General features: G+C 43.4%; 1 pseudogene; it reads right to left on the bottom strand.

The window, feature by feature from the left end:
- Window positions 1–4,029: 4,029 nt before the first annotated feature.
- Window positions 4,030–5,346, bottom strand: LOC139604875 (uncharacterized; annotated as a pseudogene).
- Between the last annotated feature and the right edge of the window lie 396 nt (window positions 5,347–5,742).

Below are 5,742 nucleotides of genomic sequence, written 5' to 3'. Positions count from 1 at the left end.
TGTTTTAGGGGTCCCTTGGACTTTCGGGGTGGTGGAATTGGAGGTGATGAAATTTCCTCCTGCTCCCTTTCCTCAGGAGCTGTCTCCCCCGGGACAACTGGGACTAGAGCCAACCTCCGTTTCGGGCTTTGCTCCCCTCCCTCCGCCCCTGTGGGATTTCTAACAAGCTGTTGTCTGGCAAGCCTCCTAGATTTTGCAGAGGTTGCCTCCAACATCACTGGTGCTGGTGATAAGAGTTTCAGGGCCGTTTCATCCTTTCTAGTAGCTAAGAGATAAAGATGCCTATTAATTTCCTGCCAAAAACCCACCTCAAACAACAGACGCGTCTCTGAGTACGGATAATTACAGCGTACCCATAACAAGAGATCTTTAAGCTCTTTCTTTGAAATTGCCATGGGATGTGCCTCTGCCACGCCCTGTAAGGCGGACAAAATCCCTAACTGTTCTTGGGAATATGTGCCCCCCATGTTCTTGATTTTTACCTTCTCACAAAATTTTGAGTCGTCAGAGCAGTCCGAAGGCTCCTGGTCACCGGCCAGCAGGTCACAGGAGAGTGGATCCAGGCGCGCTTTCTGGCTCCGCTCCAGACTGGTCTGCTACGAATCTCTTCAGCAGAAGTGAGAGTGCGATGATCGCGAGAGTGGCTGCTGCTTCTTCAGGCTGTTCTGGCTGCTTCCCAAGGAGGCTTATCAGTGCCCTCCTGGGAGCAAGTCCAGCTCGGGAGCTGCCCGCTCGGTGCCTGAGAGGTGCCCACCCAGGGACGCCAGGTCTCGGGTCGGCTGTTTGTCTCTGCCCCGAGACGCGTGGGATGGTCCTGAGGCAGCCCGCACTCTGAAGAATGAGTCTGGACTCTTCACTTTTCGGTCTTCAGGTTGTTTATTATTTCTTATCTACAAAATTTTCTTTCTGCCCAGCTGAGGTCTGCACAGCAAGGCAGCCACAAGCACTCTGACCGCCCCCGAGGTGGTGTTGTCTTTATATACTACAAACTACGTATATCATATTTACTTTTAATTCCCAATACCTATCACCTATGTTAGACAGTGAACTTCTACTCTAAACCAATCCCCAAGTACCAACATCACAGCAGAAAATGGAGAACAAGAAGAAGAAAGAAGAAGGACGAGACACGCCCTGATTCCTCCATCTTGTCTCCATATCCCCTATACCAAAAAAACCCCAAATCTATATTTCCACCCTGTAAATACATCATTCTTGCACCATTCAAACCCGTGTGGCTCTCATGTCCTCATACACAGGTGGCAATTCACTGGAGGATCAAAGTCAAGCCACCAGGTGTTCTGGGCAACATGCCAGGGTCTCTGAGCCCCACGAGAGGGTTTTTGGCAACTCTGGACATCCAGAGGGATGTGCTAAGTTCCCACATCCTCCTACTTCTCAAAATAATTTTTTTTTTTAATTAGTCATACTAGTATCTGTTGATGGGGGCAAGGACAGTGGGAACAGGAAAAAAAATCTCAGGTTTTCCTTAGGCATACTTATTGATTAATTGGTTGGAGCAGACAAAAGGAGATCACAGAGTTCCGCTATGGCTTTTTACTCCCATCTACCATGCCTCTGGGGTTGCTACCCATAGCAGGTTGTGGTGGGTTTTAGTGCTGGTTAAATGTTAGTGCACTGACTAGAATATATATTGTATTTGCTGGGAATGTCCCGACAAAGGCAGGAATTATGAATCTGACTCCATGTTCTCAGAAGGCTAATTTATTACTTTATGATACTATATTATATTAAAGAATATTATACTATACTAAACGAAAGAATACAGAAAGGATATGTACTAAATGAGAAAAAAATAATAAAAACTCGTCACTCTTTCCAGAGTCTCGCCACAGCTTGGTCCTGATTGGCCAGAGAGTCAAAACAACTCACACCAGAATCCACTGAAACAATCACCTTTGGGTAAACAATCTCCAAACACATTCCACATGTGAGCACAGCACAGGAGAAGCAAATGAGATAAGATTTGTTTTCCTTTTCTCTGAGGCTTCTCAGCTTCCCAGGAGACAAATCCTGGATGAAGGGATTTTTTCAGAGAATGTGAATGCTACAGATATACTTATTTATTTCTTGCTGTGAGATAGGATTAGGAGGAAGGCAAAGCAGGCTCAAAACTTTAAAAGGATATAAAGAAAGCTTTATTAACAGTAACTAAAAGAAAGAATAGTAGGAATCAGAATAAAACTTTTAGAACACTTCTTCCCCTACAACCCTTTTTTTTCCCACTCACAATGTACAGAAACAATTCAGTCCATTTATCACTTTTAGAACAGTCTTTCTTCAATTTACTTAGGGAGAGAAGTGTCTCTTGTCATTTTATGGAGACCTCTACAAGAAAACAGTTCTCTTGTGGTGTGGTGGTTTTGCATGGGAGGCATCTACAGAAGTGATGCAACAGCTTCTGTGTAACTGACAGTCTGTAGAACTACTGAGAAGCTGTACTCCTCTGTGAAAAATACATGTTGAAAATGAAAAATACCAGGAAAGCTCTTTTTCCCTTCCAGCTGGCAGAGAGACAACACAGCTGGCCTGAGGTGCCTGCCAGCACCCCCCCTCCCCCTCCCCCATTGACTACCAGGCAGTGGAGGGGAGGCTGCAGAGCCAATACCAGGCCAGGATGAGTCGATTTTTAACATCTAGACTGCTACTAAACCCTGCCCTGCCACTGGCCCAGGGTCCAGCTGGGCCCACCAAGCATCAGGAGCAGCTCCAGGCAGGAGCCGGCTCAGTCAGGATTCTACCACCGTTAAGATTCACCTGCGGCCCTGTCACGATACACTAGGGCAAGCGGGGTTGTGATGTTTTGTTTCTAGATCCCAAAAGTGCAAAAGACAAACAGCAGGGGACTGTCAGTTTAATCACAACAAATGCACCTTTATTGAGGGCCAACAGCAAATGCAATAGAGGTATAAGAAAAGAAAGAATACATGTCACCCCTCCTTTCCACCAAATCCCCAAAAACTTCACTTCCTGACAAGGCTTCTGAATTTTCTCTGGGGGAATCTGCAAATGAAAGCTTTCTAAGTGAGACATTATTTTCTGCTGATGTTCCCCTACTACCTCTATTTCCTCTCCCCCCACCAAAATGTCATCAATGTATTGATAAACAGCTACAGTGTCAGGTTTGGGTATTTTTTCTAATTCCTGGGCTAAAGCATGGTGGGCCAAAGTGGGGGAGTGTTCGTAGCCTTGGAGAAGCCTAGTGAAAGTGTATTGCTGTCCTTCCCATGTGAAGGCAAAACGGTCCATATCTTCTGGCTGTATAGCTATCATAAAAAACATGTCTTTGACATCTATAGTTGCCATGATTGAGTGAGCCTTTTCTTGAATTGATGTTATTAATTCAGCTAAGTTTGGGACCGCTGCTGTAAGAGGGTCTGTGTTGGCATTAAGCCAGCGAAAATCTACTGTCAGCCTCCACTTCCCATTTGGTTTGCAAACTGGCCACACCGGTGAGTTGAAAGGAGAATGAGTATTAACTATTACTCCTTGGTCTCACAAGTCCTGTATAACTGGTTTGATACCCTCTCTGGCACCAGATGGAAGAGGGTGTTGTTTTACATTAGTAGTTTTATTGAATGGTAAGGAAGGTGCGGTTTGAGGCAGTCTAATGTTAAAGTGTGGCGTGCCAAAAGACCACAAAAATCCCTCAGAATCTTCCCACTGTCTTCCAACAAGAACATCCATCCCTAATAAATTGTTTGGAATGTCCCCAATTACCATTTTGACAACTAATTGATTCTCCTCTCCTGGAAGCATAAGTTTTACTAAGCTACATTCATAGTTTCTGTGGTTCCTAAAGCATTAAGAACAAAATACTGGTTTTTAATTGTAAAAACTCCACATTTCTGGGCAGCTGTATATGTTAATGCTGAAGTTTGCGCTCCAGTATCAGCCACAAAAGTAATAAGTGCCCTTTTAGGACCAGCTATTGTTGTAATTAATATATCTCCAGTTTTGTGATTTTTAGTGAGCATTCTTAAAAATAACCAGTCCCCGCCTCTCTGCTCACCCTTGAGAGACGGAGTTTTCAGTTTCCCTGACGCGGAAGCTGTTTTGGTGCAATTCCTGAAATTGGGGAAGGGGACTGTTTTGGCTCAATGCCCAAAACCTGTGCTGGAGAGGGTTTTGGGTCAATGTCAAGTGCTTGTGCAGGTAAATGCTTTGGCTCACTGCCCAGAACCTGTGGAAGAAGGGGTGTGCTGGGTTGTACAGTGGGGGAATTTGGTGTGATGGATTTGGGACAGTGCCAATTAGAAACTATTTTACTCAATTTTTCAAGAGGTAAGCCATCCATAACATCTCTAAGGACACCCTTTTTTATCCCCAACGACCACCAAAACTGGCGGTTAGAAATTTGCTTATCCCTTTCTGGTTTTACGTTAGGAGAAGCAATGTATCTAACACCCTTTGTTTTTTCTGATTTCTCTTCTGGGAGCTTTACAGGTCCATATTTTCTACTGTAATTAAGCATCTCCTCTGCCAATTCACTCCATGTCCAAATTTTACGGTTACTGGCAGAAGAATGAGATTGTGAACTTGGTGGCTGAGAAGGGGTAGCAGGGGGAGGAAACCCAGGATCAATAGAAACAGAGGGGTCGTTCTGGTTAAGAAATCTATCCAATCTTTCTATAGGAGATATATCTGCTATGGTTTTTTGGAGAAAAATTGCTGTGGGTTAAAGTGATTCTGGGAGGCCTCGAATTAAAGGGGTCATAATTTCAGGCTTTACAGGCAGTTGCATAGGTGACATAGTCTGTAGTTAATTTTCTCTCATGTATCATTTGTAAGCAGGCAGCTTTGTGAATATTTTCCGGGAGTTGATCGGGGCTGCCAACAATTGCCAAGGGGTCTCCCCTCTTTAAGGGGTTAAGCCCCCCTGCCCAATAAGCTGTGCGCTGAGTTAGGGACCATGGGCTATGCCTATCCCCCGTTGTTAGAAACACCCCATGTCCCTGGTACTCACTGGCTTCCTGTTCTGACAAATGAATTTGATCTCCACCAGTAAGAGACACTCAAAATACATATTCTGTCTCAGTTTCATGAGGGAGACACCCATACTCTTTTTTAATTTAGCTAATTCAGTAGCTGTGTATGGGATTTCTTTAGTAGTTATGTGTGGGTCAAAATCCTCATCATTAATATGGTTATATTCTGTTTTAATTAAAGGTCTTAAATTGGGACAACAGTGTTCCCCACAATTTTTCACCAAAGCTAATTCTTTGTGGGGATAAATTTGATTAATGTGGGGTATTTCCTTTTCCTCTGTTTCTTTTGGTGTGTCAATATGCTTTGAATTTCTAACCTGTTCCTCTCTAAGTGCATTCCGTAACAAATGGTTCTCATTCCGTTCTTCATCTGTTTTTGCAAAATTTCAACTAAATTTTGAAGGGAGTCTAATATTGTTTTTTCCTCACTTCTTCGCTTAAAGCGAATTTCTATGGCTGCTGTGAGAAAAGCTCCCAAAACTGAGCAGAGAATGGTTTTATTTTTGCCCAGTTTAAATTTTGTTTCATGTTGTAAAGAACATATTCTCTCAATAACATTTTCCAAATTAAACCAGTTATTTTCTGCCCAAATTTCTCCCCTTGGAGAAGGTTTAGCATCATATTTAGCGAGCAGAGCATAAAATTCATCTCTAACCTTTGCACTAAGGTCTTCAGTCATTTTGTAAAAAAAAAAACCCAAAACCACAACAAGGAACTACAAAGTTCAATTACG

Source organism: Agelaius tricolor, unplaced genomic scaffold, assembly GCF_023055355.1.
Source record: "Agelaius tricolor isolate 1412-34295 unplaced genomic scaffold, bAgeTri1.0.p SCAF_56, whole genome shotgun sequence".
NCBI lineage: Eukaryota > Metazoa > Chordata > Aves > Passeriformes > Icteridae > Agelaius > Agelaius tricolor.
This window is presented reverse-complemented; position numbering and strand designations above follow the sequence as displayed.